At 38.9% G+C, this 21,431-nt stretch overlaps 1 long non-coding RNA gene across 1 annotated transcript in view; it reads left to right on the top strand.

Annotated features, from left to right (window-relative positions):
- LOC129144327 (uncharacterized) overlaps positions 1 to 20,954 on the top strand; it is a 40,837-nt gene extending 19,883 nt beyond the window's left edge. The window contains exons 2-3 of the long non-coding RNA XR_008548668.2: positions 13,039 to 13,181; positions 19,787 to 20,954. This is a non-coding gene — a long non-coding RNA (uncharacterized LOC129144327). The remainder of the gene's footprint in view (positions 1 to 13,038; positions 13,182 to 19,786) is intronic.
- The last annotated feature ends 477 nt before the right edge of the window (positions 20,955 to 21,431 follow it).

A 21,431-nucleotide genomic window follows, 5' to 3' on the forward strand; every position in this document is an offset into this window, starting at 1 on the left:
GATCATGTCATCTACAAAGACTATTTGACTTCCTTTCTTTCTATTTGAATACACTTTATTTATTTCTCTTGCCTGATTGCCCTAGCCAGACTTTCCGATACTATGTTGAATAGGAATGGTGAGAGAGACCATCCTTGCCCTGTACTGGTTTTCAAATAAAATGCATCCAGCTTTTGCCCATTCAGTATTCAGTATGATATTGGCTGTGGGTTTGTCATATATGGCTCTTATTATTTTGAGGTATGTTCCTCCAATACCTAGTTTATTGCGAGTTTTTAACATGAAGTAATGTTAAATTTTATCAAAGGCCTTTTCTGCATCTATTGAGATAATCATGTGGTTTTTGTCTTTAGTTCTGTTTATGTGATGAATTACATTTATTGATTTGCATATGTTAAACCATCCTTGCATCCCAGGGATGAAGCCAACTGGATCGTGGTGGATAAGCTTTTTGATGTGCTGCTGGATTCGGTTTGCCAGTATTTTATCGAGGATTTTTGCATCAATGTTCATCAGGCCTCTTGGCCTGAAGTTTTCTTTTTTTGTTATGCCTCTTCCAGGTTTTGGTATCAGGATAATGCTGGAATCACAAAGTGGGTTGGGGGGATTACCTTCTTTTCAATTGTTTGGAATAGTTTTGGAAGAAATGGTACCAGCTCTTCATTGTGCCTCTGGTAGAATTCAGTTGTAAATCTGTCTGGTCCTGGGCTTTTTTTGTTTGTTTGTTTGGTAGGCTATTTATTACTGCATCAATTTCAGAACTCATTATTGGTTTATTCAGGGATTTGACTTCTTCCTGGTTCAGTCTTGGGAGGTTATATGTGTCCAGGAATTTATCAATTTCTTCTAGATTTTCTAGTTTATTTGCATAGAGGTGTTTATAGTATTCTCTGATGGTTGTTTGTATTTCTGTGGGATCAGCGGTGATATCCCCTCTATCATTTTTTATTGTGTCTATTTCATTCTTCTCTCTTTTCTTCTTTATTAGTCTATCTAGCAGTCTATTTTATTAATTTTTTCAAAAGATTCATTGATTTTTTGAAGGATTTTTCATGTCTCTATCTCCTTCAGTTCCACTCTGATTTTGGTTTTATTTCTTGTCTTCTGCTAGCTTTGGGATATGTTTGCTCTTGGTTTTCTAGTTCTTTCAGTTGTGATGTTAGGATGTTGATTTGAGATCTTTTTAGCTTTTTGATGTGGGCACTTAGTGCTATAAATTTCCCTCTTAACACTGTTTTAGCTGCATCCCAGAGATTCTGGTATGTTGTATCTTAGTTCTCATTGATTTCAAAGAATGTCTTGATTTCTGCCTCAGTTTCATTATCTACCCAGGAATCACTCAGGATCAAGTTGTTCAATTTTCATGTAGCTGTGTGGTTTTGAGTGAGTTTCTTAATCTTGAGTTCTAATTTGATTGAGCTGTGATGTGAGAGACTGTTATGATTTCAGTTCTTTTGTGTTTGCCAAGGAGTGTTTCACTTCCAATTATGTAATCAATTTTGGAGTAAGTGCCATGTGGCACTGAGATAATTGTATAATCTGTTGTTTTGGGGTGGAAAGTTCCATTGATATGTACCAAGTCCACTTGATCTAGAGCTGAATTCAAGTCCTGAATATCTTTGTTAATTTTTTATCTCAATTATCTAATATTGGCAGTAGAGTGTTAAAATTTCTCACTATTATTGTGTGGGAGTCAAAGAGACCTCTTTGTAGGTCCCTAAGAGTTTGTTTGATGAATCTGGGTGCTCCTGTATTGGGTGTGTGTATATTTAGGACAGTTAGCTCTTCTTGTTGAATTGAACCCTTTACCATTATGTAATGCTCTACTTTGTCTTTTTTGATCTTTGATGGTTTAAAGTATTTTTTGTCAGAAACTAGGATTGCAATCTCTGCCTTTTTTTCTGCTTTCCATTTGCTTGGTAAATTTTCCTCCATCCCTTTATTTTGAGCCTATGTGTGCCTTTGCAGGTGAGATGGATCTCTTGGACTACAGCACACCAATGGGTCTTAACTTTTTATCCAGCTTGACATTCTGTGTCTTTTAATTGGGGCATTTAGCCCATTTACATTTAAGGTTAACATTGTTATGTGTGAATTTGATTCCATCATCATGATGCTTGCTGGTTATTTTGCAGACCTTTTAATGTAATTGCTTCATAGCAACTGGTCTGTGTACTTCAGTGTGTTTTTGTAGTGGCTGGTAATGGCTTTTCCTTCAGGAGTTCTTGCCAGGCAGGCCTGGTGGTGACGAATTCCCTCAGCATTTGCTTGTCTGAAAAAGATGTTATTTTTGCTTTGCTTATGAAGCTTAGTTTGGCTGGATATGAAATTCTGGGTTAGAAATTATTTTCTTTAAGAATGTTGAATATTGGCCCCCAATCTTTTCTGGCTTGTAGGGTTTCTGCTGAAATTTCCACTGTTAGTCTGATGGGCTTCTCTTTGTACGTGACCTGGCCTTTCTTTCTGTCTGCCCTTAATATTTTTTTCTTTATTTCAACCTTGGAGAATGTGATGATTATGTATCTTGTGGTTGATCTTCTTGTGGAGCATCTTATTGGGGTTCTCTGGATTTCCTGAATTTGAATATTGGCCTGTCTTGCTAGGTTGGGGAAGATCTCCTGTATGATATCCTGAAGTGTATTTTCCAGTTTGGTTCCATTCTCCCTGTCTCTTTCAGGTACCCCAATTAGTCATAGGTTCAGTCTTTTTACATAATCTCATAGTTCTTGGAGGTTTTGTTTGTTCCTTTTTATTCTTTTTTCTCTAACCTTGTCTGCCTGTCTTATTTCAGCAAGATAGTGTTCAGGTTCTGAGATTCTGTCCTCCACTTGGTCTATTTGGCTATTGATGCTTCTGGTTGCATTGTGAAGTTCTTGTGTTGTGTTTTTCAGCTCCATCAGGTCATTTATATTCCTCTCTAAACTTGTTATTCGGGTAACAACTCCTGTAATATTTTATCATGGTTCTTAGCTTCTTTGCATTGGGTTAGAACATACTTCTTTAGCTCAGCAAAGTTGGTTATTACTATTACCCACCTTCTGAAGCCTACTTGAGTCAATTCATCCATCTCAGCCTCAGCCCAGTTCTGTACCCTTGCTGGGGAGGTGTTGCAATCATTTGGAAGAGAAGAGGCACTCCTACTTTTTGAATTTTCAGCGTTTTTGCATTGATTCTTTCTCATCTTCATGAGTTCTCTGAGGCTGCTGACCTTTGGATAGCATTTTTATGGGGTCTTTTTGTTGATGTTGTCGTTGCTTTCTGTTTTTCTTTTAATAGTCAGGCCCCTCTTCCGTCGGGCTGCTGTGGTTTGCAGGGGGTCCACTCCAGAGTCTATTCGCCTGGGTGTCTCCTGCACCTGGAAGTGTCACAATGGGGGCTGCAGAACAGCAAAGATGGCTGCCGGCCATCCTTTGGGAGTTGCATCCTTGAGGGGCACCTAGCTGATTCTGGCAGGAACACTCTGTATGAGGTGTCTGATGACCCCTGTTGGGAGATCTTATCCAGTCAGGAGCCACGGGATCAGGGACCTGCTTAAAGAAGCAGTCCAGCTGTCCCTTGGTGGAGCAGGTTCACTGCACTGGGGAGAATCCCTCATCTGTACTGCCAACAGGCAGGAAAGACTATGTCCCCTGAATTGTGGAGACTACAGCCTCCCCTCCTGCCAGGGGCTTCTTCCCAGGGAAATCAGAGTTCTGTCTGTAAACCCCTGGCTAGAGTTGCTGAAATTCCTGCAGGGAGGTCCTGCCCAGTGACGAGGGATGGATCCGGGTCCCACCTAAAGCAGTAGGCTGACCACGATCTGCCACAGCTGCTGTGCTGCACCATGGGAAATTCCTCCCGGTCCAGACCACCCAGTCTCCTTGCACTGGCAGGGGAAAGCAGCCAACTGGAGCTGCAGTGATGGTGGCCACCCCTCCCATGGGAATTTGGTCGCTTAGGCAGTCTCCAGCCTGCTACTGCTGGCTGAAACCTGAGCAGGTTGAAACCCAAGGCCCTGTGCTTGAAACCCAAGGCCCTGGTGATGTGGGCTCACAAGGTGATCTCCTGATCCATGAGATGCACAGTTCCGTGGAAAAAGCATGGTTTCATAGGCAGGGTAGCACAATCACTCACTGCCTCCTTTGGCTGGACGGGGAAGAGTTCCCCTTATTCCATGAGGCTCCCAGGTAAGCCATCACTTCACCCTATTTTTCCTTGCTCTATGTGGGTCCCCCAGCTGCCTAGTCAGACCCGGTGAGATAACCTGGATACTTCAGTTGATGGAGCAGGATTCACTCGTCATGTTTGTACTTCTCGGTGGGAACCACAGACTGGAGCTGCCTCTATCGGCCATCTTTTCCCCTCCCCTCTTTTTCTTTTCTTTTTTTTTCTTTTCTTTCCTTTTCCTTTTCTTTTCTCTTCTCTTCTCTTCTTCCTTCCTTCCTCCTTCCTTCGTTATTTTTTTTTTTTGTCAGAATCTCCTCTGTTGCCCCAGCTGGAGTACAGTGGCACAATCATAGCTCACAGCAGCCTTGAACTCCTGGGTTCAAGTGATCCTCCCACCTCAGCGTCCTGAGTAGCTGGGACTACAGGTATGCATCACACCCAACTAATTTTTTTATTATTACTTTTTGTAAAGACAGGGTCTCACTATGTTGCCCAGGCTGGTCTTGAACTCATTGGCTCAAGCGATCCTCCTGCATCAGCCTCCCAAAATTTTGGGATTACAGATGTAAGCCATTGTGCCTGGCCTGAAATTGTTTTCTTAAATTTTCAGATTGTTGCTAATATAATAAAAATAAAAATAAATATTTATCTTATAGCCATCCTTGCTGAACTTATTTATTAGTTCTAAATTTTTTATTTTTGGAATATTTGAGGTTTTCTAAATATAGGATCATGTCATCTGGGAATAAATACAACTTTACTTTCCTTTTCTAATCTCAATGCCTTTTATTTTTTGCCAGAACCTCCCATACAATGTTGAAAAAAAGTAACCAGAATGAAAATTCTTGCCTTGTTTCTGAAATTAGGCAAGAAACATTTAGCCTTTCACAATTGAGTATGATATTAGCTGCCCTTTAGGAAGATGAGGAAGTTTCCCTCTATTTCTTATTTGTTGAGATTTTTGTTATCATAAGTGGGTATTAGTTTTGTCATATCCTATTCTGCATTTACTGAAATGTTCATATGATATTTTGTCCAGATTTATGGGGAGGAGATTTATTTAATTCCTTGCTCTGACATGCTACAAGTAGGACATTTCCATGAGATTATAACCTTGGTGATTATATTACTTATTCTTAGTTTGTGGTTGGTATTGTTATTTCTTTTTGAATCTGCCTGATCATTTTTATGTGTTTATTTCAGTTTTAATTCTTTCACTATTTTATCAAAAGTTATGCTGCATTCTTATTTTAACAATTCTTTAATTCAAATTTCTGCATGTTCAATTCTGTGACTTCTTGTTCCCTTTTACTCTCATGTATAATGCTTTCTTTTCTTGTGTGCTTTATAGTTTAGTAGTGTATTCTCATGTTTGCTAAGCATATACTACATAGGAATCATGGAGGGCATGGCTTGAAGAGAGGATTTATAATTGTTTTTGCCAGGCACCTCAAGGCTACCCAAGTCAAGACCATGTTCTGTGAATTTTTTAGTATGGGGTTCTTGGATTTTGCAGGAAGTGTAAATCCAAATTTGAAGCCACGTGAAGATCTGGCTGTGGCTACAAATTCTTAGGGAACATTTTCTCTCCCAAAACCCAGGCCAATATAAATGACACTTCTTATTGTTTTCTTTTCTTGGTGGGCGAACTTTTCTATTTCTTCTTTTGCAATGGATGTAGCACTTTCAGACTTCCTATTATATTGTTAGTTCTTTATTCCAAATCTTTGTCTCTCTGGGTCTAAGCCTTAGTTATTAGTAACTGCTGTGGTTAGAAGACTATGCCTTACTCGCAGGAAGATGGACACTGCCGTCTTTTGGGGGTAACTATTAATTGAGTGCTGCTTAGTACTAAGATTTTTAGCTTCTTCTACCTGTTTTTCTGCATTTCTTGAGTGTATAACTGTGTTTATGTGGCAGTGTTGCATCTGGTTTCCAAGATGAGCTATAATGACCTTTATTTCCTGGCACTCACATACTCGTGTAGTCTCCTGGAATCATGGTGGACTCCTGTGAGCATTAGAATGATGTGGAAATGACAGTGTGTTTTCTAAAGTTAGGTCAGAAAAGCATGGCAGTTTCCATCTTGGCTTCTCTCATGGATAACTTGCTGTAAGGGAAACGAGTCTTATGTGTTAGGGACACCCAAGCAGCCTGTGGTGAGGCCAACATGGTGAGGCCCATATGGGGATGAATTGAGGCTTCTGTCAATAACCAACATCAGTTATACAACTATGTGAGCAAGCCTCCTTGGCAGTAGATCCCAGCTATGCTACTCCTGACTTCCTGACCCACAAAAACTGTGAGAGATAATGAATGGTCATTGTTATTTAAAGCTATTATTAAATAAGAAATTTTATTATACAACAACAGAAATATAATACAGGTAGCATTTATTATATGGTACCAGCATTTAATGATGTTTCCAAAGAGATGCTTCACAATTTTTTAGTCTACCATATTCTTAGAAACAGAAATATTGGCCAAGAAATAAGCACATCAGGTATTCTCCTGCCTCAAGTCTTTTTCACTAGCTAGTACCTTCTCTGGCCACCCTATCTAAAATTTCAAGTCTTTTTTTTTTTTTCGTACTTTCTATTCTCCTTCCCTTCTTTTTTTCCTCTGCCTTAAAACTTATCACTATTTGAACATACTAATCACTTCATTTATGTTAATTGTCTGTATTCCAACTACAACATATACTCTATAAGGGCAAGGATTTTGGTCTGAGTACTTCACTGCCTCATCCCATGACACAAGAACAATACCTGGCAAATAGTTAAGTGTCCAGTAAATATTTGTGGAATTAGCAAAGGAGTAGATAAAATTTTAGCCTGAGCCTCAATCAGATTATCCTGATAACACCTTCCCCTATTATACTCTGCTATGCCCCCAAAGCTTTCATGACTCCCAAACGCATTAAGTGTGAGGCCCCAATCCTCCAGATTCAGGGTGCAGTGTGCCATGCCCTCCCTCCCATTTATTTCTAGTTCTCTTAATGTCTAGACAACTGAGTTGGCTTTTAATCACTAAAAATTTTTGACTAGTCAAATTCCCCAAGTTTCCCATTTTTCTAGACAGAACTTGCTTTAACTCAAGTTTAATATCTCTTCTTTGCTTCTTCAATCTTATTTAGATAGAGTACCAGTCCATAATGAAATTAACCCTTTCCAGATCTCTACAGGGAAAAAAAATCAGGGTAAATTTCACAACTGCATTTATTTACCTGGGTTCAACATTTCCTCCATCACCTCATCTAATTTTTTAACTTAAACAATGTGGATGCTGGTGCTGTCATAATATTCTATTTTAAAAATTAGACGTATATGCAATGTAACATTGGAAAACTTCAGAAGGAAAAATTAATACAAGCTTTTTAAGAATTGTATTCTTCTTTAGCCAAAAATAGTCTTTTTATGTTAGTTTAATTCCACAAAACAGTATGTTCATTGGTTATTCTTCACTAGAGAGGTGTGCTTGCTATTATAAATATGAAAGTGGAGAAGAATGCTAGTTTCCAAATAACAAGAATGTGATCTTATTAGAACTATTCCTTCCTCTTCTCTTACAGATTTTTGTTGTGCCAACACAATACTAATCAAAGCATGGCCATTTCTTTTACCAAAGGAATACAAAGGAGTAGTTAATTTAAACAATATTGCCCTTAGAAATACTACTAGGAGGGTCGGGCACAGTGGCTCACGCCTGTAATCCCAGCACTCTGGGAGGCCGAGGCAGGCAGATCACAAGGTCAGGAGATCGAGACCATCCTGGCTAACACGGTGAAACCCTGTCTCTACTAAAAACACAAAAAATTAGCCAGGCGTGGTGGCAGGGGCCTGTAGTCCCAGCTACTCGGGAGGCTGAGGCAGGAGAATGGCGTGAACCCAGGAGGTGGAGCTTGCAGTGAGCCGAGATCGCGCCACTGCACTCCAGCTTGGGCGACAGAGTAAGACTCCATCTCAAAAAAAAAAAAAAAAAAAAAAAAAAAAAAGAAATACTGCTAGGAAATACTTACTTGGACACCAGTATGGAGGAGGAGGTTATTTCTGGTTCCTAGAACATATGGATGTTTTAAATATGCCATGAGACTATCATTTGGCCGACTAGTCAGATCTCCACACGGCAACTGAACCCTGCCAGTTACACAGAAAATGCTTGGTGCTTTGAGATGAATTCAGCTGTCAGGGTGGCAGAGCAATGAAACATTCAAAAATCACTTGAAATCCATGGTCTACGTACCAAATTGAATACATTTGTAGTTTTCCAGGATGTTTTTCATAATATAGAAAATTTAAGAAGAAAACATGTACCAATTTTTATAATGTATTCTAATGATGAGGCCACTACTATTGTTATTTTCAAGTTAAATAGAACAGTTAATAGTTTTTACAATTCACAATTACATGTGAAAATACTAAATTCTCCTTTCTTCGAGATAGACATATGTTGTTTTATTGAGACCAACTCTGAAATGAGTTTAGAGTCTGCAATTCACTAGGGAGAAAGTTTTTCAGGGTGTGTACAGGGGCAAACAGCAGCATGTATGTGAACCTGCTTGGAGGCAGGGAAGGAGCAGAGATGAGCCTGCCTTTCATCCGTCCTTCTAACCTGCAGCCCTGAGACGGAGCTGGCAAGCTTGTATCTTCTCAGCACATGGAACCCATTTTGTTGAGTTTGTAAAAACCTAAGTACATGTAATTTTCTTGGAGACAAGTTTCCCAGGACACCTGTGCCTGCATATGCTATTCCAGTAGGTATTCAGGCTATCGTCTTCTAGGAAATCTGAATTATATTAATTTAATAGTAATTAATGCAAGAATGTATATACAGATAATAGAGTAATAAGCAGTTGTTTTGAGGTCACAGCGACAACAGCCACTGAGAAGACAAAGAGACTCAGGTCTCAGTGGAAGGTGAGGAGGAGAAGACTGTGCTAACCTTTAGAGAATCCCTAAACTTGAGTGATGAACATGAATTTGGGCTGATTCTCTTTATTCATATACCACTGGAGATAGTAAAGTTGTGGAAGGGGTAGAGTATTGCAAGTGAAAAGGGAAAGTCTACAAGACAAGACTAGAGACAAGTAGGACCCTATGCCCTTACATGCAAATAACTGAGTATTTATCCCTCTGGGCCCCTGCTTCCTCCACACAGAAGCCTGAGAGGAACTCATTATGTTAATTTCTTAGGATATCTTTTGAAATATAGGATAAAAGAGTTAATTTCCTACTCCAAGGGATGGTAGCTCCATATACCTACTCATATGGCATCCAACATATCTTCACTCCTAGCTCTATCTCCTAAACTGTGGGTCCTGGAATATGAGTGCCTGAGACACTATATGCATCATACACACTCCGCTGCCATCTCCAAATGGAAAAAATAAATATGTATTGCCTGCCTACATATTACTCACTTAATAAATACTTTTTGAATGTAAAGTGTGAAGGGCAAAAATATAAACAAGGAACTCAGTCCCTAACTGAACAACATCATTCTGCTATGAATTTTTTAAATTTATTTTTATTGACACATAGTAATTGCACATATTTATGGGGTACAATGTGAGGTTTCAATACATGCATACATTGTGTAATGATCAAACCGTGGTAATTAGCATATCCATCACCAATTTATTGTTTCTTTATTGCAAGAACACTAAAAAAAATCCTTTCTTCTAGCTATTTGAGATATAAAATACATTATTGTTAGCCGTGGTACCCCTACTGTGCAATATGGTATCAGAACTTATTCCTCCTATCTAACTGTAACATTGCACTCATTGACCAACCTCTCTTCATCTCCCCTCTCCCCCTTCTCCCAGTCTCTGGTAACCACTATTCTACTCAACTTCTAAGAAATCAAATTTTTTTAGGTTCTACATACAAGTGAGATGATACAATATTTGTCTATCTGTGCCTGGCTTATCTCACTTAACAATGTCCTCCAGGCTCATCCATGTTGTCACAAATGACAGGATTCCATCCTTTTTATGGCTGAATAGTATTCCATTGTGTATATATACCACATTTCCTTTATCCATTCATTTGGTGATGGGCATTTAGGTTGATTCCGTATCTTTGCTTGTTTTGAATTTTTTAAAATTCTGAGGTCACATATCTATATCCATAATGTATCTTGTTGTACACAAGATTTAATACCCTATTTTACATTAGAAATTCAATAGATTACCTGGGTAAAATATTTTTATGTGTTTCCTTTCTTTGTGTATTCTGGCTATAAATTCACAAATTTGTTACTCTATTGATAACTTATTTCCCAATTATGAACCTATCAAGTGTTCACCTTTTTGTTTTAAAATCATTTTAAGTGGGGAAATGCTTTGAACTTAAGTATAATGCAAATGAGAGTTAAGATTGTTGTCTGCTTTGGACATATGGCTTCATTTAGCATGTTTATACTTATTGAACTTTTGGGAAAATATAATTGAAGAGAAGTAATATGAACATAGAATACAGTTTACTTAAGTCTTTATAGACCTCTTTAAACTCATTAAAAACAATCTATAGTGAATTTTCTTAAATGTAAACAATGTTGATTTTCAAATGTCAAAAGTTGCTCATTCAATCATATTCTTTCTTCAGATGGAGCCAAATGGTGTAGTCATCACCATTGTACAATATAATTTTAAACAAAATCTGAGGCTGCAAACAGAAAATGTCTCTTTATTTCTATTCTTCTTTAAAAGTTAAGTGTCAAGAGGTTTAGAAAGCAAATTTGGTGTTTCCTAATATTTTCTTCCTTGTAGTCCTTATTCTAGATATTCAATGTCTCTTAATTCTGTCATTTACTGGTTTAAAATATGCTTTTCAATATTTAGATATGTTATTTGCTGGACTAGTTGACTGTATTTTTTTCTGTGAAATTATATATATATATATATACACACACACACATATATATATACACATACATATCTCCATTTTTTCCTGTATTCAATTGAATCAAATTAGATATCAAGTAATGTGAGTGAGATACAAAAAAACTTAAGACATTTAAGTATTTTGCTTAGGAATAAACAAATAAGCATGCCATTCAATGTTTCAAGTTCTGCTTTAGAGAAAAATCATGGCATTATAGTTGAAATTAAAATGCATATTAATTATGTGTTAGGTTTACTCCATTCATCCTGCATGGGGTTGACTCTTTGAACATAAATATGAACACAAGTATGTTTAAAAATGATAATACCACAAATACCCTCAAAAGTATAAGCCAGTTAAAACAAGTTTTCTGATACACCAATGCTAAGATTATAAATGAATCTCGGTAAGCATGGCTAGACATGCCCAGAGTCATGTACCTCCACAGGAGCCAGAAAGCATACCTCAAAGGGGTTAATACAAAGGTGGGCCTGCCTGACACACAACAGGCTGGCGAACTACATCACCAGTCGGGTGTCTGGATTGAAAGAAGAGTCAATTTACTCACTGAAGCTTTCGATTGAACCAATAACCTGTTAAATTCCTGGGAGACTCCCTATTGAAGCTGAGAAGAGAAAGCATCTTTATCTCTGCTAAACACACTGCAATCTTCTCTCAAGTGGGACAGCATATTCCACAGAAGAAATTTCAGTTTTGAAGTAAAGGGAGCCAAGGGCTACTTCCAGGTCAATGTGTTTGATTCACTTTTTAAAGCTGTTGTCTTCTTATTACCATTATTATTTGAGAGATGATAAACTCATTTAACCCATAATGCCAGTTGATATGGTTTGGCTGTGTCCCCACCCAAATCTCGGCTTGAATCATAGCTCCCATAATTGCCACGTATGTAGGAGGGACCCAGGGGATGTAACTGAATCATGGTGGCAGTTTCCCCTGTACTGTTCTCATGGTAGTGAATGAGTCTCATGAAATCTGATGGTTTTACAAGGGGTTTCCCTTTCACTGGGCTCATTCTCTCTTGCCTGCCACCATGTAAGACATGGCTTTGCTCCTCCTTTACCTTCCACCATGATTGTGAGGCCTCCCCAGCTATGTGGAACTGAGTCCATTAAACTTCTTTTTCTTTATAAATTACCCAGTCTTGGGTATGTCTTTATTAGCAGCATGAGAACAGACTAATACACCAACCAAGAACCAAGACATAAGGAGGATGTCATAAGAGAGCACATGTTCACACAGGAATGTTCACAAGATGTGTAGATGGGAGAGCACAAGTCATGGGACCCAGATGAGTCCCCTTTGTCCCTGGGGCAGGGGAGTATTGGAGCTGCTTACCCTCAGTCACAGAGACTAGGATGCCCAAAAATATTTTGGGGGCAGGAGACAAATCACAATTCATCTAATCTTCTGTTATCAAGTAAAGTGCTTTTCTAAATATATTAATAGATGGAGACGAGAAAATCAAATCTCTAATCATTTAGTTTCTGGAGTCCTGGGCCAACTTTTGGTGAAAGTGAAAACAAATTGTGCCCATATTGTGCACCAGTCTGCATTTGAATTCGAAAGGTGTATATTAGAGCACCCCTACTATATAAATATGTACTTCCATGCCCAGATATGTGGTGTTAATCTTGATTTTTCATGCTGATTTTTATCTTCCCAGAACATGGTGGAGACACGCAGAAAATCAATGCCAATTTTTTTCCTTATTTTTTGTTTGTTTTAATGGAAAAGTTAACTGATGATGATTTTTCATAGAGAGACTTTAAAAGGCAGGCCAATTTGGAATTTGTAAAATATAATTGACAGTCTTTTTCAAATAAACACTATTGTTGGATGAATGATTCAATCAAGAAATAAGAAACATGCCCTTTTCTGGAGGTTATGCAAATCTTTTTAGTATTTTGGTAAATTAAAATAAAAAGATAACTTTAACATATAATTTATTTGCTTGTTTTTGTTTTTCTATATTGAATTGGGGCAGGGTGCCACAAACACAGGTCAAGAGGAAGAGACCATAACCATATGTCATGAGAGGACTGTGACACAGAGAATGGTGATATTTTGGCAGGGAAGTCATTAGTGAATGTTACTGATCCTCCCCAATTCCTCATGCCTCTTCCAAAGGTAAGTGAGCAGAGGACAAATGTGGGGAATGTTTTGAGAAACATAGGGTATGGGGTCTAGTTGCTGAACTGCAGAGCTGCAGATCTGCAGAGCTACAGCAGAATGCTTCTTAATAGTATTTTTTTTAAGTCAAGCAGTGCTGAAAAGCACATGGAAAAGCAGAAGTATACAATTCTGAAGTCCTAGGTTCCTAATGATCATGGGCCTTAGATGGCAAACCTGAGGTGCAACACCAGGAAGGGATGCACAGCCAGGGAGGCAAGAGCCAGCCAAAGCACTAGTAATGCAGGAGGAAGGGAGGGGGGTGAAGCCTTGCAAGGAGAGAATATGATAGGGTAGCACAGTTCTGTCTGCGAAATTTTCTGGGAAGGTTGGCAAAATAAGATTCCTGGACCATAAACACAGGGATTTCTGATGCTGTAGGTTTCCTACAATCTCAGGAGCATGCTTTTTTTTTTTTTTTCTGCAACTCTGCCTCCCGGGTTCAAGGGATTCTCCTGCCTCAGCCTTCTGATTAGTAGCTGGGACTACAGGTGTGCAGCACCACGCCCAGCTAATTTTTGTATTTTTAGTAGAGAAGGGGTTTCACCATGTGGCCCAGGCTGGTCTTGAATTCCTGACCTCAGGTGATCCACCCGCCTCGGCCTCTCAAAGTGCTGGGACTACAGGTGTGAACCACCACACCCGGCCAGAAACCTGCGTTTTAACAAGCACAAGAGGTTATTTCAATTGAGGGTCTACTAACTATACTCAAGAAACCCTAGCTTAAGGGATCAGAGGCAATATGGCCTTGGTCTTCTGGCAACAAGGTGTACACTTAAATATTTGTTCAAGGAGTGGGAAAAGTTTCTGTCCTAGTCCTTATGCATGATCAGTTTCTATCTTTTGAGAGGTGTGTGGGTCCAGACTCTGGGAGTTATGAAGCTGACACCATTTGCACTTAGTTGTAGCTCTGATCATTTTTCACCGTCTGAGGTAATAACCCAGGGAGTTTCGAGAAACTCCAGGCAGCATGGCAAGCCAGGAGGAAGACCAGGAGTCAGAGAGCAGTCTTCTCAGGAAGCTCTACTCCTTCTTCCAGAACATACAGCTACATAATTTACATTGTTGTAAGCAAAAGGAGTACACCATTTCGCATATATTTTATTTATACCATATCTTTAACATTATTTCATACTTTTATGAAATATTTATATTTGCATAAAATGCACTTAAGTACATTCAATAATTTGAACAACTATACCACAATGTTGAGCATAACTAACTTCTAATTTTTTCTATGACATATGTTTGCAATTAAGATACTTAATGATATAGCATTTTTTCTTGTTTCCTGGAGTAAATACCCACAAGTCCCAGGACATAGGTTGGGACACTGGTCAAATGTCATATAAGTTTTTAGTTGCATTGCTAAATTGTGATAGTTGTTTCAGAAAAATGCAGCATAACCTTTTTTTCAAGATGATTCCATTTATAGTCAAAAAGGAGTGTCACAAAATCATCTTTAGAAGACAGTGGTTCCTAAGTCTAGGAATCCGTTTTCAAAGCTTCTGTGACATTACACCAGATTTCTCAAGATATTTTTCAAGCATCTGGGATAGGGTGGAGGAAACTAATATCATTCCATCTGGACCTGCACATTTTATTAATTCACTTGGTTGTTAGAAATGTTTTTTTTATGGCTGGATGCAATGGCTCATGCCTGTACTCCCAGCACTTTGAGAGGTTGAGGTGGGCAAATCCCTTGAGCCCGGGAGTTTGAGATCAGACTTGGCAACAAGGCAAAACCCCATCTCTACAAAAAATACAAAAATTTGCTGAGTGTGGTGGTGCACACCTGTAGTCCTAGCTACTCAGGAGGATGAGATGGGAGGATCAGATGGGAGGATCACTTGAGCCCTGGAGGTTGAGGCTGCAGTAAGCCATGATTCCATCACTGTAGTCCAGCTTGGGTGACAGAAGGAGACCCTGTCTCAAAAAAAATTACGTTTTTTTATGTCTTATGGAAGGGATACAAATAGATAAGATTGGTCAGATCAGCTATGGGTGTCCTTCACACTTTATTTCAATTATTTATTTATTTATTTATTTTTGAGATGAGGTTTTGCTCTGTTGCCCAGGCTGGAGTACAGTGGTGCAATCACGGTTTACTGCAGCCTCAACCTCCTGGACTTAGGTGATCCTCCCATCTTGGCCTCCCAAGTTGCTGGGACTACAGGTGTGCACCACCACACTTGGATAATTTTTTGCATTTTTTGTAGAGACAGGGTTTCATCATGTTTTCCAGGCTGGTCTCAAATCCTGGGCTCAAGCAATCTGCCCGCCTTAGCCTCCCAAAGCGTTAGGATTACAGGTGTGGGCCACCACACCCGGCCCATCACACTAGATAACTGCATGTTTGCTAAAACTTTTTGTGTGTTTTGTGAAGACAAGTGCTTTTGTGACACAGCTCTACAGCATCTGCATTCATATTCAGGGACTACACTCAGCTAGCTCCTTGCTAATGCACAGTTTGACCAAAGTTGCCTAGCATATCATATATAAAATCTTCCATTTGACACTTCTGTGGCCTCTGGGATTTTTCCATGTTTTGTGGAAACTGATTTCTAGAGTTCTCCAACAAGATGCCTTTATAGGAGAAGAAATGTTTTTGGCCTAGGGAAACATGTTTAAAAAGGTAACAGAGAAGTAATAGAGCTACAGTTTAATATAGACATTGATTTATCTTAATGCCGAGGTGAGTCTTAAAGGGAAATTAAGGTAGTCAGGCTCATTCAAGACTATTAAGGCTAGAATGGCCACTGAGGGGGAAAAAAAGAAAATTGATTTGGAAGGAGATTTTAAGAATAAAACTAAAGAAATGTTTTGAAAGATGAATGTCTCAGTCCATTTATGCTGCTATAAAAAAATACCTAAGACTGGGTAATTTATGAAGAACAGAAACTTATTTCTCACCATCTGGAGGCTAGAAATTCCAATGATTAAGGTGCCAGCAGGTTTGGTGTCTGGAAAGGGTCTGGTCTTTGCTTCCAACATGGCGCCTTGTTTCTGGATCCTCCAGAAGGGAAGAGCACTGTGTCCTTACATGGTGGAAGGGTTGCAAAGTCAAGAGAGCCTCTCTTCAATCTAAGTCCTTTTATAAAGGTGCTAATCCCATGTGTGAATGACCAAGCTCCCAAAGGCCACCTCCTAAAGACCACACCTTTTAATATTTGTGCACTGGGGATTACATTTCAACATGAATTTTGGAAGGGAGATCAGCATTCAAACCATAGCAATGGAGACGTAGACCACAGTAAAGGCTGTAGCTGCCACATAGGATGTGATCCAAGTGGGACTAATTTTTGTGAAACACATTAATGATCACCAGAATGGGCAGCATTTATGATCCTTATGAAGGCATGAGGGCAGAACAGCATAGTGACTGAAAACATGAACCTTCATAGCCAGACTGCCTGAGTTTAAAACTTGGCCTTACTTTAGTTAGCTGTGTGACCATGGATCAATTAATCTTTCTTAGCTTTAGTTTGCAATTTGTAAAATAATTATTATAATAATAACTACTTCCCAGGGTTGTTATGAAAATTAAATAAGGCAAGGCATAAAAAGTCCTTAGCATGAAGATTGGCCTCTAGCAAGCATGGTGTGAATGTTAGTCATTAAAGATGATATGTATCATAATGGTAATTGGTAGTAATTGCCATAAATAGCACAGGACCAATAACTATAATCAAGAAAAAGTTAAATGTAAAGCAAAATATGAACAAGAGTTAATTTCCATACCTTCTCCCTAAACCCCAAACCCTCAGTAAAATTTAATTTCACACAATAGTAGCTGGGCACTGAAAAATAATGAGAAGAGGCTGTGTTCAGGTTTTGAAGAAAAGTAAACCAGAGAGAACCTGGGGGCAGTCAGCAGGGGTAAGGAAAAGGCAACAAAACCAATAAGGAATTAAGCGTGGAACAAGAATCCAGAGTAAGAAATAATAACCACTCTACCAGCGTCCTCCTGGGGAATTGTTGGGGCAATTGGAGGAAATGCTAGATTCTCAAAACTACCTAGGATAGGGACTCAAGCTATTTTATTCAGATGCTATAGTAAAAGGTGGTTCCAATGTCCTGGGAACTTAGGAAGATTTGAGTTATGCATATATAGATATGGATGTGTATGTCTATATGAAAAAAAATTATTGAACGATGTAAACCAAACTGTTAAATAATATTTACTGGAGAGCAGGATAAATGAAAGTTTTCAGTTTTCTACTTTCTGTGTTTAAAATAAGCATGGGCTATCTTTATAAACATGAAAACATGAAACATAAAAATCAATGAAGGCATTTTTATGATCATGATGTTTATGAATGTAAAAATCATAACCCAGTGATAGCTGATGGTGTTGTTTATAAGGTATAAACTTTGTCATTCTCACTTCCTCTGCTAGCTGGTCAATAGGAGCATGGAAGCATCCATCATCCCTGCCACATGTTCTAGAAGACTCCTGTGAGAAAGAGTAATAGCACCTCCTCATTAGCCACTAGTTTGGCAATTGCAGAATGAGGAACATAGAGCTGGGCATTTCTTGGTTTGGAGGGAACCAGGTGATTCTCAGTAGAAGTGTCTCTTCCCTGGAGAATTCTTACTGTGAAGGCAATTCAGAATATGCCATCCAGTGATCTTCAAAGTTCCACCAACAGCAGTTTCTAGTGTATGGTTACTTTTACCTTAAATTTGATAGATTAATAGCCCCAGTATGTCAAGTCACAGAATGTCAGGCCCTTCCTGCTTATATCTGTCTGGAATTCCCAGAAAACAGAATGTGTGTTGCCTTCAATGAGCCAGCTCTTTGGTCCCTTTGCAACAGCAGATGCCCTGCCCTCAGAAAAGCCATCTACACCTGCATCTCTAGCACCTTAAGCACATGCCCATAGGCACAATAGGGGACCCACAGGGTCTTAGTGACTTCAGTGTCATCTCCTGGGTGTCTACTTTCTTGCCACAGCTGCCTTCAGGTGCCTGAACTTTAGAAGGTGCTGTGTAACTAAACTAAGATACGCCCATGACCAGGCTGTTGGGGCCTGGCCTGTGCTGCCCTAGGGCACCTTTCATGCACTCACTGCAGCTCTTTTCTGAGATCCCTTCTGCAATATGCCTCCTGATCCCTAGTGTTGACTGTTCTCTCTGCCAGTTGGAAAAGTTATCTCCTCCCTGTGTCTAGTCCTTTCAAAGAGAAGTTACCACAGCAGAGAAGCAGACTCAGTGGCAATTCTTTCTGGTCTTCTTTTTCCATCCCAGGGCAGCCTCACGTCGTAAAACAAACCACCAAACCACTGTTCTCTCCTTATGCTCAAGCACTGTTGATGAGTCTAATATCCACTTCAATTATGACTAGGGAGTTTTCTCAAAGGGCCCTGTTGTCCCTCCCTGCTATCTGTCTTCCTTCACTTCTACACTCTCCATCCCTCTCACCCTACTCAATCTGGCCATTGGCATATCTCCTTTTAACTAAATCCAAACTCTGAACTGACTGCAAGGTTTTTTGTAGGGATGGCATGCTAATGAGTCCATGTGGCTAACTGCCTTCTAACATTCTGTGACAGGGAAGCTTTGAGGCTCTGCTTGGCAATGTATACAAGACACCCTCCAGAGGGATGGCAGCTGTAGTAATGTACAGGAAAGGGGTCCTGATCCAGACCCCATGAAAGGGTTCTTGGATCTCACGCAAGAAAGAATTTAGGGCAAATCCACAGTGCAAAGCAAAAGTAAGTTTATTAAGTAAAGTGGTGAAAGAACAGCTACTCCATAGACAGAGTAGTGGCTTCCCGAAAGTAAAAGGAGGAACACGTCCACCCTAGGTATAATGCGTGTGTGTGTGTGTGTGTGTGTGTGTGTGTATGATAAAACAATATCATGGTGAGATGTGCTCTGCTACAAGGGTTTGTGATAAAGGATTAATTTTCTTAATTACATTTCACAAGAATAAATATTATTATCTTTAAAGCAAAATTAGGAATGCTTTTGTTCTCAAGATATCAGGATATTAGGACACTCCCAAGTCTGGGTCTGTTGAATAAACATTATCAATCTGTTCCCTTGACTGCAAACATCTAGAGGCTAGAAATACCTTTCTTTCTGGGATGCAGCCCAGCAAGTCCCAGCCTCATTTTCCCTGCCCTCACTCAAGATGGAGTCGCTCTAGTTTGAACGCCTCTGACAGTAAGAGGTGGATTTATAGATTTACTAGGATGTTAATGAAGCTTAATCTCGAGGACTTGTCACTTGCACTAGCCCATTCTAAGACTTGTTGTGTTCTTGGGGTAACCACGGAAGAAGCACTGACCCCAGCCATGCACAGGCAGCATGAAGTACAAAGTATTGCCCAGGCTGGGAGTCACCCTCTATAATCTGGCCAGTGGTACAGGGACTGCAGCAGGACTAGTAGGCTGTCAACAATACCTCCATATCAGCTGAGCTCCAACACACAACCTGAGCCTCAGGACCCAATCTTTGAACTTAAGAGAAAGGAACAAGGACATGCCTCCCTGCCTGTAGGCCGCTATGACCAAGGATTAAAGATAATTTTTTCTTCCTCTCACTCCTCTTCTAAGGTACTGCCCAGTAGGAACAGGAGGCAGCAAAGACCTAACAAAAGTGGACCATATACATAGTAGCAGCCATCGGTGTCCATAAGCCGTGATATCAAAGAGCTGGAGTTTTCCCACTTCTTTTCCGAGCACTGCCTGAACCAGAAACTCAGATGTGACATTACCAGTAATGAGTGGTGAAGCTTCAAGAAAGCTTTCTGAACTTTCCTTTTCCATCCATTGTGCTAGAGAGAAAATTGAATTATATTTTCAATCTCTCTAGAGAAAATGTTATAAAATTTTTCATATGAGGAGATAATCAAAGTGTACAACCCAAAAATGTAGAATACAATTGTTACAGAGGTGAAAGGCAGTTAATTAATAACTTATTTTTCTGGATTTTGTGATGTTTGTGCTATTTGTGTGCTTTTTAAAAAACGTTGTATTTTGCGATTTCCTCATTTTAAATACTCATTTTCATAGCTAATTTTGCATTCATAATTTCATGTTCTTTTTCTTAAACAAGGCCTACCCATCTAGCTCTGGTCTGTCCAACACAAGCTGATCTCTGGCTCCCATTTGGGCTGTTACATATTGAAGGCTAACCTTTCTGGGACAGACGCAGAAGGCACATCTCATCTTTATGAGGTCCAAGTTAATTAAATCAATTGATCATAAATGTAAAGATTTATATCTGAACTCTCAAGTCTCTTTCATTGATCTGTGCCAATTCCTGTGCCAGTATCACACTTTCTCAATTCCTGTGGCTTTATAGTAAATTTTGAAATCAAATGTGTAAGTCCATCAATGTCAGTCTTTTTATTCAGAATTATTTTGGCTACTCTATGTCTTCTGCATTTCCCCATAAATTCTAGAATCAGCAAGTCAATTTCTATAAAAATTCCTATTGGGATTTTGATAGAGATTGAGTGGAATTTGTAGATCCATTTGGAGATATCTGCCATCTTGACCATATTTAGCTTTCAATCAATAAATACAAAATACATCTCCAGGTATTTAGATATCTTTTGATATCTCTCAGCAATATTTTATAGTTTTCAGTGTACAGGCCTTACCCTTCTTTTGTAAAATTTATTTCTAAAAGTATTATACTTTTTTGATGCTGTGAATCAATAATTTTTTTAAATTTTATTTGTAGAATATTCATAAGAATAAAATTTTCTTAATTTTATTTGTAGAATGTTCATTGCTGGTATACAGAAATATAACTTTTTGCATACCGATCTTGTATCCTACAACTTTGTAAAACTCAGTTAATCTATTTGCTTTTTTGTAGACTTCTGATTCTCTACATAAACAGTCATGTCATCTGCAAGTAATGAGTTTTACTTCTTCATTTCCCATCCAGATACCTTTCGTTTTCTTACCTTATTGCAATGGCTATAATCTCAATGACGATGTTAAATAAAAATAGTAAGAATGAATATCCTTTTCCTATTCTCAACCTCAGAAGCAAAGCACTCTGTTTTTCACCATTATAGATGATGTTAGCTTTGAGTTTTTTGAAGATACCCTTTATCAATCAAGCTAAAGAAATTTCTTTTCTTTCTAGTTTGTTGAGAGTTTTTATCATGAATGAGGTTTGGATTTTGTCAAAAACATTTCTAAATCATGTGAGTTTTTGTTTTATCGTATTAACATATTACAT

Source organism: Pan troglodytes, chromosome 5, assembly GCF_028858775.2.
Source record: "Pan troglodytes isolate AG18354 chromosome 5, NHGRI_mPanTro3-v2.0_pri, whole genome shotgun sequence".
Taxonomy (NCBI): domain Eukaryota; kingdom Metazoa; phylum Chordata; class Mammalia; order Primates; family Hominidae; genus Pan; species Pan troglodytes.